The 13,359-nt window shown below is 53.7% G+C and overlaps 1 long non-coding RNA gene across 2 annotated transcripts in view; it reads right to left on the reverse strand.

Annotated features, from left to right (window-relative positions):
* Positions 1-13,359, reverse strand: part of LOC149467739 (uncharacterized) — a 78,239-nt gene that overhangs the window by 16,212 nt on the left and 48,668 nt on the right. For both annotated transcript variants that reach the window (XR_016311846.1, XR_016311847.1), the window contains 2 exons: positions 3,462-3,667; positions 1,235-1,522 (listed from right to left, as the gene is read on the reverse strand). This is a non-coding gene — a long non-coding RNA (uncharacterized LOC149467739). The remainder of the gene's footprint in view (positions 1-1,234; positions 1,523-3,461; positions 3,668-13,359) is intronic.

Consider the following 13,359-nt stretch of genomic DNA (forward strand, 5'->3'; position numbering starts at 1 on the left):
CACTAATTAGGGGTCACGGATAGGCGGCACTGATATGCAGCACTGATAGGCGGCACTGATAGGTGACACTGATGATGGGTAGTGATAGACGGCACTGACTGGCATCACTTCTGGGCACTGACTGGCGGCACTGACTGGCACAACCCCTGGGCACTGACTGGTGGCACTGACTGGCAGCACTGCTGGGCTGCACTGGTGGGTGGCACTGGTGGGCAGCACTGGTGGGTGGGCACAGGTGGGTGGCACTGGTGGGTGGCACTGGTGGGCACAGGTGGGTGGGCACAGGTGGGTGGCACTGCTGGGCACATGTAGGTGGCACTTCTGGGCACAGGTAGGTGGCACTGCAGAGTGGCACAGGTGGGTGCACTGCTGGGCACAGGTGGGGGCACTGCTGGGCACAGGTGGGGGCACTGCTGGGAACGGGTGGGCGGGGCTAGTGGGCGCACTGCTGGGCGGAACTTGCGGGTGTCACTGCTGGGCACCGATCATCAGGGCACTGATCATCAGTGCCCTGATGATCGGTGCCGATCCCCGCTCTGACAACTGCCGGTTCTCGGCAGTACTTTCCTCACGATCTGACAACGTGAGGAAAGTGCAGCCGAGAACCGGCACTTGCATTTCCCTGTGATCAGCGTGTCATTGGACACCGCTGATCACGTGGTAAAAGGCCGGTGGGATCGGCCTTTCACCACATCACGTGATCAGCTGTGTCCGTAGGACACAGCGATCACGGAGATCGCCGGGTGCGCGCCCCCTGGGGCGCGCAGGAGAGCGCGTTCTGGGAGGACGTCATATGACGTCCACTCAGAACTGGCCGGCCGCGGTGAAGCCGTCATTCGGCTATGCGCGGTCGGCAAGAGGTTAAATACATTCAGTGTTGCAAAAAATCTATTGATAAAAGATGGGATGCAGAAACAAACAGGGAAAATATTGCCCAATAAATAGTTATAACACTGTATTGTCTTCTACTCTTCTTTCTCCTTAAACCGTGCCAAACATTTAAGTCATTTTATAAAAAGTGATACAAATTGGGAGATTTTCTCACAGATTCCTCCCATTGTCCTTGCTTAGTTTCCTTGTGTATATTAGAGGCTGAAGTAAAAAACTCACTAGTTTATGTAGGAAAAATCTTTACTGACCCACTTGTTCCATAAATCAGTTCACATGTAACCATACATCCTTCCACCTGCATATTATCTATCTGCTTACTATGTGTTCTTCTGTCGCCACTTACCAGCAGATACGGTGACTACTGCAACTGCAAGGAGTGCCATACACAGCATGGTCTTCGTGGAGCACATGATGTTGGGGTATCTTTGACCTTTAGGGCTCTTGTCTTCTCCTGTATGCAGAGCTGCTGAGTACTGATAGCCACATGGAGCCATCATCTTTTATAGACCCAAAAAGAGGAACTTTACAAAGGCAGAAGGAAATGATGCTGGTATTTCCATGCAGTGATTGCAGCTTCAGCACTTACAGGTGAAACCAAAGATGACAAATCTTTTTCTATAGCACTGAATAGCTGAAGATAAAAGAAAAGAAAGAATAATTGTTGCAGAGCTGGCCATCACAGAAACATTGATAATGATAATGTTGATGATGAGAAAAGGTCAATTTAACCAACTTGATGGTTTATTACATTTTTTATTGACAGCAAGGGCAAAATCTCCTCTTTACAGATCCCAGTTTTCCCCCCTCCACTAAGTCTCACCACTTCTGCTGCATTCAACGGTACATAAAGTATAAATGGAATATTTCACAGGTGAACAGGGAACCTCCTGATAATGGCTCTGGTGGGTAAGCAGAGTTGAGAATTTAGGTACAAAACTGGTGTCACTGGTAGTGTAACTCAAAATTTATTTTTTTAAATATAATAATAGCTTCCATAGTGGAGTTAGGTCCCTTTTACAGTTTTGCCAATGCTGATCTGTTCCCACTGTTGAATGCTACATTATCCTATTATTTGGCAGTGAAGAACTCCTCCTGTTGTTTCTAGGAGGAGGTAAGGAAGAGTCACCAGTTTTCATCAATGGCAGTAGCACCTACATCAACACAAGGCAACTTGTGAAAACAGATGACACCCTCCCCCTGTCATGATGCCTCCCTCTTGTCCTGCTACCCTCCTACCTGTCTCGATGGCCTACTCCTGTCCTAATCTCCCCCTTCCTGCTGCCCCCCTCCTCTCCTGCTGCCTCCTTCCTGTCCTGCTGCCCCCATCACGCTGACCCCCTCCTGTCCCACGACCTCCCCCTGCCATGTCACACTGCCCTCCATCATGCTCCTGTACTGAAGAGGTGGATCTTAAACAGCAAAAGGAGAGATAAATGTAGATGGGGGTGGTCGATTTTAGTCTTGCCTAGGGCAGCAAAAAAGTAAAATACACTACTATGCGGAGGGTCGATGCTGGGACTGCAGGGATGGGTCAGTGTGTGGCGGATGGGAGGATGGGTCAGTATGTGGGGATTGCAGGGATGGGTCAGTATGTAGGGATTGCAGGGAAGGGTCAGTATGTGGGGATTGCAGGGATGGGTCTGTATGTGGGGATTGCAGGGAAGGGTCAGTATGTGGGGATCGCAGGGATGGGTCAGTGTGTGGTGGATGGGAGGATGGGTCAGTATGTGGGGATCGCAGGGATGGGTCAGTATGTAGGGATTGCAGGGATGGGTCAGTATGTGGGGATTGCAGGGATGGGTCAGTATGTGGGGATTGCAGGGATGGGTCAGTATGTGGGGATTGCAGGGATGGGTCAGTATAAGGGGATTGCAGGGAAGGGTCAGTATGTGGGGGTTGCAGGGATGGGTCAGTATGTAGGGATTGCAGGGATGGGTCAGTATGTGGGGATTGCAGGGATGGGTCAGTATGTGGGGATTGCAGGGATGGGTCAGTATGTGGGGATTGCAGGGAAGGGTCAGTATGTGGGGGTTGCAGGGATGGGTCAGTATGTGGGGGTTGCAGGGATGGGTCAGTATGTGGGGGTTGCAGGGAAGGGTCAGTATGTGGGGATCGCAGGGATGGGTCAGTATGTGGGGATCGCAGGGATGGGTCAGTATGTGGGGATTGCAGGGATGGGTCAGTATGTGGGAATTGCAGGGATGGGTCAGTATGTGGGGATTGCAGGGATGGGTCAGTATGTGGGGATTGCAGGGATGGGTCAGTATGTAGGGATTGCAGGGAAGGGTCAGTATGTGGGGATTGCAGGGATGGGTCAGTATGTGGGGATTGCAGGGATGGGTCAGTATGTGGGGATCGCAGGGATGGGTCAGTATGTGGGGATCGCAGGGATGGGTCAGTATGTGGTGGATGGGAGGATGGGTCAGTGTTGTCTGTGATGGATACTACCAGCACTGATCTCCTGCCACTTCCAGCTCATACATGGGTATGGGGAGCCCTCTCTGTATATGGGTGACACACCATTCCTTCCCCCAGTGAGGACCCCTTTGCTCCCATCCTCACCCACCTACCTGTCTTCTGGATGAAGTACTGACAGCGCCTGCTGCTCACTGCACCCATCATCTGATACTTCATGTCCGTCCCCTCGCCCTTCACTTGCCGACATCGTTCTGCCACCTTTACGCATTTGGTGTCCATGTTGGCGGCTCACGGCTCTTCCACCATGAGGCTGACGGTACTTCACATCCAATCAGATTGCCAGAATGGGGGAGGGGCTCTGTAAGACATAAACAGTGAGTTGTATGAGGATCCGCCATCGTTAGCGCCCACCCAAGCAATCATGTGACCATCATGGTGTGGGGCGAAAGTCAGATATGATTGAAGAGCGATCTCCACCAATCTGATCTGACAATGTGTGCTGTGCTCATACAATCCTCCACAATTTGACCTTTCTATTACATCCTGGACCACCTAGTAATGGCGGCTGTATTGTAGGCAGGTTCCCTTAATGGGACCTAGGGGGTCAGAGGTCACTGGCAATCTGAACAGGCCGGCTCCCTGTTTTGAATCTGCAGCATAGAGGTGACCCTTCTGATAAAGAACACAGACTGCAGGACCGTCAGCCATTTGTTATCTGATTGACCGACATGAAGCCGCCTCTACCCCTTACATGGACTGTTCCGATTGAAGTGCCTTTTTACATGGACTCATCCCATCGGAGTGCCCCCTTACATGCATTGTTCCCATTGGTTTGCTCCTCTGCATGGACTGTTCCCATGGGAGTGCCCCCTTACATGGACTGTTCCCATCGGAGTGCCCCCTTACATGGACTGTTCCCATCGCAGTGCCCCCTTTACATGGACTGATCCCATCGGAGTGCCCCCTTAAATGCACTGATCCCATCGGAGTGCCCCTTAAATGCACTGATCCCATCGGAGTGCCCCATTACATGGACTGTTCCCATCGGAGTGTCCCCTTACATGCACTGATCCCATCGGAGTGCCCCTTTACATGGACTGTTCCCATCGGAGTGCCCCTTTACATGGACTGTTCCCATAGGAGTGCCCCTTTACATGGACTGTTCACATCGGAGTGCCCCCTTACATGCACTGATCCCATCGGAGTGCCCCCTTACATGCACTGATCCCATCGGAGTGCCCCTTTACATGCACTGATCCCATCGGACTGTCCCCTCACATGGACTGATCCTATCGGAGTGCCCCTTTACATGGACTGCTCCCATTGGAGTGCCCCTTTACATGGACTGCTCCCATCGGAGTGCCCCCCTTACATGGACTGATCCCATCGGAGTGCCCCCCTTACATTAACTGTTCCCATCGGAGTGCCCCCTTACATGCACTGATCCCATCGGAGTGCCCCCTTTACATGGACTGTTCCCATCGAATTGCCCCCTTTATATGCACTGATCCCATCGGAGTGCCCCTTTACATGCACTGATCCCATCAGTGTCCCCTTACATGGACTGATCCAATCGGATTGCCCCTTTACATAGACTGTTTCCATCAGAGTGCCCCCTTACATGCACTGATCCCATCGGAGTGTCCCCTCACATGGACTGATCCAATTGGATTGCCCCATTACATGGACTGCTCCCATCGGAGTGCCCCTTTACATGGACTGCTCCCATCGGAGTGCCCCCCTTACATGGACTGCTCCCATCGGAGTGCCCCCCTTACATAGACTGCTCCCATCAGAGTGCCCCCCTTACATGGACTGCTCCCATCGGAGTGCCCCCCTTACATGGACTGATCCTATCGGAGTGCCCCTTTACATGGACTGTTCCCATCGGAGTGCCCCCTTACATGCACTGATCCCATCGGAGTGCCCCCTTACATGCACTGATCCCATTGGAGTGCCCCCTTATATGCACTGATCCCATCGGAGTGCCCCCTTACATGCACTGATCCCATCGGTGTGCCCCCTTACATGGACGGTTCCCATCGGAGTGCCCCCTTACATGCATTGTTCCCATCGGTTTGCTCCTCTGCATGGACTGTTCTCATCGGAGTGCCTCCTTACATGGACTGTTCCCATCGGAGAGCCCCCTTACATGGACTGTTCCCATCGGAGTGCCCCCTTTACATGGACTGTTCCCATCGGAGTGCCCCCTTAAATGCACTGATCCCATCGGCGTGCCCCATTACATGCACTGATCCCATCGGAGTGCCCCCTTACATGCACTGATCCCATCGGAGTGCCCCCTTACATGCACTGATCCCATCGGAGTGCCCCTTTACATGCACTGATCCCATCGGAGTGCCCCCTTACATGCACTGATCCCATCGGAGTGCCCCCTTACATGCACTGATCCCATTGGAGTGCCCCCTTATATGCACTGATCCCATCAGTGTCCCCTTACATGGACTGATCCAATCGGATTGCCCCTTTACATTGACTGCTCCCATCGGAGTGCCCCCTTACATGCATTGTTCCCATCGGTTTGCTCCTCTGCATGGACTGTTCTCATCGGAGTGCCTCCTTACATGGACTGTTCCCATCGGAGAGCCCCCTTACATGGACTGTTCCCATCGGAGTGCCCCCTTTACATGGACTGTTCCCATCGGAGTGCCCCCTTAAATGCACTGATCCCATCGGCGTGCCCCATTACATGCACTGATCCCATCGGATTGCCCCCTTACATGCACTGATCCCATCGGAGTGCCCCCTTACATGCACTGATCCCATCGGAGTGCCCCTTTACATGCACTGATCCCATCGGAGTGCCCCTTTACATGGACTGATCCCATCGGAGTATCCCCATACATGGACTGATCCCATCGGAGTGCCCCTTTACATGGACTGTTCCCATCGGAGTGCCCCCTTACATGGACTGTTCCCATCGGAGTGCCCCCTTACATGCACTGATCCCATCGGAGTGCCCCCTTACATGGACTGATCCCTTCGAAGTGCCCCCTTACATGGACTGTTCTCATTGAAGTGCCCACTTTACATGGACTGTTCCCATCGGAGTGCCCCCTTATATGGACTGTTCCCATCGGAGTGCCCCCTTACATGGACTGTTCCCATCGGAGTGCCCCCTTACATGCATTGTTCCCATCGTTTTGCTCCTCTGCAGGGACTGTTCTCATCGGAGTGCCCCCTTACATGAACTGTTCCCATCGGAGTGACCCCTTTACATGGACTGTTCCCATCGGAGTGCCCCCTTAAATGCACTGATACCATCGGAGTGCCCCCTTACATGCACTGATCCCATCAGAGTGCCCCCTTACATGGACTGATCCTATCGGAGTGCCCCCTTACATGCACTGATCCCATCGGAGTGCCCCCTTATATGGACTGTTCCCATCGGAGTGCCCCCTTCCATGCATTGTTCCCATCGGTTTACTTGTCTGCATGGACTGTTCCCATCGGAGTGCCCCCTTACATGAACTGTTCCCATCGGAGTGCCCCCTTTAAATGGACTTTTCCCATCGGAGTGCCCCCTTTACATGGACTGTTCCCATCGGAGTGCCCCTTTACATGGGCTGATCCCATCAGAGTGCCCCATTACATGGACTGCTCCCATCGGAGTGCCCCCTTACATGGACTGTTCCCATCGGAGTGCCCCCTTAAATGCACTGATACCATCGGAGTGCCCCCTTACATGCACTGATCGCATCGGAGTGCCCCCTTACATGAACTGTTCCCATCGGAGTGCCCCCTTTACATGGACTGTTCCCATCAGAGTGCCCCCTTAAATGCACTGATCCCATCGGAGTACCCCCTTACATGGACTGTTCCCATCGGAGTGCCCCCTTACATGCATTGTTCCCATCGGTTTGCTCCTCTGCATGGACTGTTCTCATCGGAGTGCCCCCTTACATGAACTGTTCCCATCGGAGTGCCCCCTTACATGAACTGTTCCCATCGGAGTGCCCCTTTACATGGACTGTTCCCATCGGAGTGCCCCCTTTACATGGACTGTTCCCATCGGAGTGCCCCCTTACATGCACTTTTCCCATCGTAGTGCCCCCTTACATGCACTGTTCCCATCGGAGTGCCCCCTTACATGCACTGATCCCATCGGAGTGCCCCCTTACATGCACTGATCCCATCGGAGTGCCCCTTTACATGCACTGATCCCATCGGAGTGCCCACTATACATGGTTTGTTCCCATCGGAGTGCCCTCTTACATGGACTGTTCCCATCGGAGTGCCCCCTTACATGCATTGTTCCCATCGGTTTGCTCCTCTGCATGGACCGTTCTCATCGGAGTGCTCCCTTACATGAACTGTTCCCATCGGAGTGCCCCCTTTACATGGACTGTTCCCATCGGAGTGCACCCTTTACATGCACTGATCCCATCGGAGTGCCCACTTTACATGGACTGATCCCATCGGAGTGCCCCTTTACATGGACTGATCCCATCAGAGTGCCCCCTTACATGCACTGATCCCATCGGAGTGCCCACTTTACATGGACTGTTCCCATCGGAGTGCCCCCTTACATGCACTGATCCCATTGGAGTGCCCCCTTACATGCACTGATCCCATCGGAGTGCCCCTTTACATGCACTGATCCCATCGGAGTGCCCACTTTATATGGACTTTTCCCATCGGAGTGCCCCCTTACATGGACTGTTCCCATCGGAGTGCCCCCTTACATGCATTGTTCCCATCGGTTTGCTCCTCTGCATGGACAGTTCTCATCGGAGTGTCCCCTTACATGAACTGTTCCAATCGGAGTGCCCCCTTTACATGCACTGATCCCATCGGAGTGCCCCCTTTACATGGACTGTTCCCATCGGAGTGCCCCCTTTACATGGACTGTTCCCATCGGAGTGCCCCTTTACATGGACTGATAACATCAGAGTGCCCCATTACATGGACTGTTCCCATCGGAGTGCCCCCTTACATGCACTGATCCCATCGGAGTGCCCACTTTACATGGACTGTTCCCATCGGAGTGCCCCCTTACATGGACTGTTCCCATCGGTTTGCTCCTCTGCATGGACTGTTCTCATCGGAGTGCCCCCTTACATGAACTGTTCCCATCAGAGTGCCCCCTTTACATGGACTGTTCCCATCAGAGTGCCCCCTTAAATGCACTGATCCCATCGGAGTGCCCCCTTATATGGACTGTTCCCATCGGAGTGCCCCCTTACATGCATTGTTCCCATCGGTTTGCTCCTTTGCATGGACTGTTCTCATCGGAGTGCCCCCTTACAAGAACTGTTCCCATCGGAGTGCTCCCTTTACATGGACTGTTCCCATCAGAGTGCCCCCTTAAATGCACTGATCCCATCGGAGTGCCCCCTTATATGGACTGTTCCCATCGGAGTGCCCCCTTCCATGCATTGTTCCCATCGGTTTGCTTGTTTGCATGGACTGTTCCCATCGGAGTGCCCCCTTTACATGGACTGTTCCCATCGGAGTGCCCCTTTACATGGACTGATCCCATCAGAGTGCCCCATTACATGGACTGCTCCCATCGTAGTGCCCCCTTACATGGACTGTTCCCATCGGAGTGCCCCCTTAAATGCACTGATACCATCGGAGTGCCCCCTTACATGCACTGATCGCATCGGAGTGCCCCTTTACATGCACTGATCCCATCGGAGTGCCCCCTTACATGAACTGTTCCCATCGGAGTGCCCCCTTTACATGGACTGTTCCCATCAGAGTGCCCCCTTAAATGCACTGATCCCATTGGAGTGCCCCCTTACATGGACTGTTCCCATCGGAGTGCCCCCTTACATGCACTGATCCCATCGGAGTGCCCCCTTACATGCACTGATCCCATCGGAGTGCCCCTTTACATGCACTGATCCCATCGGAGTGCCCACTTTACATGGTTTGTTCCCATCGGAGTGCCCTCTTACATGGACTGTTCCCATCGGAGTGCCCCCTTACATGCATTGTTCCCATCGGTTTGCTCCTCTGCATGGACCGTTCTCATCGGAGTGCTCCCTTACATGAACTGTTCCCATCGGAGTGCCCCCTTTACATGCACTGATCCCATCGGAGTGCCCACTTTACATGGACTGATCCCATCGGAGTGCCCCTTTACATGGACTGATCCCATCAGAGTGCCCCCTTACATGCACTGATCCCATCGGAGTGCCCACTTTACATGGACTGTTCCCATCGGAGTGCCCCCTTATATGCACTGATCCCATTGGAGTGCCCCCTTACATGCACTGATCCCATCGGAGTGCCCCTTTACATGCACTGATCCCATCAGAGTGCCCACTTTACATGGACTTTTCCCATCGGAGTGCCCCCTTACATGGACTGTTCCCATCGGAGTGCCCCCTTACATGCATTGTTCCCGTCGGTTTGCTCCTCTGCATGGACAGTTCTCATCGGAGTGCCCCCTTACATGAACTGTTCCCATCGGAGTGCCCCCTTTACATGGACTGTTCCTATCGGAGTGCCCCCTTTACATGCACTGATCCCATCGGAGTGCCCCTTTACATGGACTGATCCCATCGGAGTGCCCCTTTACATGGACTGATCCCATCAGAGTGCCCCCTTACATGCACTGATCCCATCGGAGTGCCCACTTTACATGGACTGTTCCCATCGGAGTGCCCCCTTACATGGACTGTTCTCATCGGAGTGCTCCCTTACATGGACTGTTCCCATTGGAGTGCCCCCTTTACATGGACTGTTCCCATCGGAGTGCCCCCTTTACATGGACTGTTCCCATCGGAGTGTCCTTTTACATGCACTGATCCCATCGGAGTGTCCCCTTACATGGACTGATCCCATCGGAGTGCCCCTTTACATGCAGTGTTCCCATCGGAGTGCCCCTTTACATGCAGTGTTCCCATCGGAGTGCCCCCTCACATGGACTGTTCCCATCGGAGTGCCCCCTTACATGCATTGTTCCCATCGGTTTGCTTCTCTGCATGGACTGTTCCCATCGGAGTGCCCCCTTACATGAACTGTTCCCATCGGAGTGCCCCCTTTACATGGACTGTTCCCATCGGAGTGCCCCCTTTACATGGACTGATCCCATCAGAGTGCCCCATTACATGCACTGATCCCATCGGAGTGCCCCCTTACATGAACTGTTCCCATCGGAGTGCCCCATTACATGCACTGATCCCATCGGAGTGCCCCCTTACATGAACTGTTCCCATCGGAGTGCCCCCTTACATGAACTGTTCCCATCGGAGTGCCCCCTTTACATGGACTGTTCCCATCGGAGTGCCCCCTTACATGCACTGTTCCCATCGGAGTGCCCCCTTACATGCACTGATCCCATCGGAGTGCCCCCTTACATGCACTGATCCCATCGGAGTGCCCCTTTACATGCACTGATCCCATCGGAGTGCCCACTTTACATGGTTTGTTCCCATCGGAGTGCCCTCTTACATGGACTGTTCCCATCGGAGTGCCCCCTTACATGCATTGTTCCCATCGGTTTGCTCCTCTGCATGGACCGTTCTCATCGGAGTGCTCCCTTACATGAACTGTTCCCATCGGAGTGCCCCCTTTACATGGACTGTTCCCATCGGAGTGCCCCCTTTACATGCACTGATCCCATCGGAGTGCCCACTTTACATGGACTGATCCCATCGGAGTGCCCCTTTACATGGACTGATCCCATCAGAGTGCCCCCTTACATGCACTGATCCCATCGGAGTGCCCACTTTACATGGACTGTTCCCATCGGAGTGCCCCCTTACATGCACTGATCCCATTGGAGTGCCCCCTTACATGCACTGATCCCATCGGAGTGCCCCTTTACATGCACTGATCCCATCGGAGTGCCCACTTTACATGGACTTTTCCCATCGGAGTGCCCCCTTACATGGACTGTTCCCATCGGAGTGCCCCCTTACATGCATTGTTCCCATCGGTTTGCTCCTCTGCATGGACAGTTCTCATCGGAGTGCCCCCTTACATGAACTGTTCCCATCGGAGTGCCCCCTTTACATGGACTGTTCCTATCGGAGTGCCCCCTTTACATGCACTGATCCCATCGGAGTGCCCCTTTACATGGACTGATCCCATCGGAGTGCCCCTTTACATGGACTGATCCCATCAGAGTGCCCCCTTACATGCACTGATCCCATCGGAGTGCCCACTTTACATGGACTGTTCCCATCGGAGTGCCCCCTTACATGGACTGTTCTCATCGGAGTGCTCCCTTACATGGACTGTTCCCATTGGAGTGCCCCCTTTACATGGACTGTTCCCATCGGAGTGCCCCCTTTACATGGACTGTTCCCATCGGAGTGTCCTTTTACATGCACTGATCCCATCGGAGTGTCCCCTTACATGGACTGATCCCATCGGAGTGCCCCTTTACATGCAGTGTTCCCATCGGAGTGCCCCTTTACATGCAGTGTTCCCATCGGAGTGCCCCCTCACATGGACTGTTCCCATCGGAGTGCCCCCTTACATGCATTGTTCCCATCGGTTTGCTTCTCTGCATGGACTGTTCCCATCGGAGTGCCCCCTTACATGAACTGTTCCCATCGGAGTGCCCCCTTTACATGGACTGTTCCCATCGGAGTGCCCCTTTACATGGACTGTTCCCATCGGAGTGCCCCCTTACATGGACTGTTCCCATCAGAGTGTCCCATTACATGAACTGTTCCCATCGGAGTGCCCCATTACATGCACTGATCCCATCGGAGTGCCCCCTTACATGAACTGTTCCCATCGGAGTGCCCCATTACATGGACTGTTCCCATCAGAGTGCCCCATTACATGCACTGATCCCATCGGAGTGCCCCCTTACATGCACTGATCCCATCGGAGTGCCCCTTTACATGCACTGATCCCTTCGGAGTGCCCACTTTACATGGACTTTTCCCATCGGAGTGCCCCATTACATGGACTGTTCCCATCGGAGTGCCCCCTTACATGCATTGTTCCCATCGGTTTGCTCCTCTGCATGGACAGTTCTCATCGGAGTGCCCCCTTACATGAACTGTTCCCATCGGAGTACCCCCTTTACATGGACTGTTCCCATCGGAGTGCCCCCTTTACATGCACTGATCCCATCGGAGTGCCCCTTTACATGGACTGATCCCATCGGAGTGCCCCTTTACATGGACTGATCCCATCAGAGTGCCCCCTTACATGCACTGATCCCATCGGAGTGCCCACTTTACATGGACTGTTCCCATCGGAGTGCCCCCTTACATGGACTGTTCTCATCGGAGTGCTCCCTTACATGGACTGTTCCCATTGGAGTGCCCCCTTTACATGGACTGTTCCCATCGGAGTGCCCCCTTTACATGGACTGTTCCCATCGGAGTGTCCTTTTACATGCACTGATCCCATCGGAGTGTCCCCTTACATGGACTGATCCCATCGGAGTGCCCCTTTACATGCAGTGTTCCCATCGGAGTGCCCCTTTACATGCAGTGTTCCCATCGGAGTGCCCCCTCACATGGACTGTTCCCATCGGAGTGCCCCCTTACATGCATTGTTCCCATCGGTTTGCTTCTCTGCATGGACTGTTCCCATCGGAGTGCCCCCTTACATGAACTGTTCCCATCGGAGTGCCCCCTTTACATGGACTGTTCCCATCGGAGTGCCCCCTTTACATGGACTGATCCCATCAGAGTGCCCCATTACATGCACTGATCCCATCGGAGTGCCCCCTTACATGAACTGTTCCCATCGGAGTGCCCCATTACATGCACTGATCCCATCGGAGTGCCCCCTTACATGAACTGTTCCCATCGGAGTGCCCCCTTACATGAACTGTTCCCATCGGAGTGCCCCCTTTACATGGACTGTTCCCATCGGAGTGCCCCCTTACATGCACTGTTCCCATCGGAGTGCCCCCTTACATGCACTGATCCCATCGGAGTGCCCCCTTACATGCACTGATCCCATCGGAGTGCCCCTTTACATGCACTGATCCCATCGGAGTGCCCACTTTACATGGTTTGTTCCCATCGGAGTGCCCTCTTACATGGACTGTTCCCATCGGAGTGCCCCCTTACATGCATTGTTCCCATCGGTTTGCTCCTCTGC

This window comes from Staurois parvus, unplaced genomic scaffold, assembly GCF_062004578.1.
Source record: "Staurois parvus isolate SC_StPar_1 unplaced genomic scaffold, SC_StPar_1.0 ptg000102l, whole genome shotgun sequence".
Classification (NCBI taxonomy): domain Eukaryota; kingdom Metazoa; phylum Chordata; class Amphibia; order Anura; family Ranidae; genus Staurois; species Staurois parvus.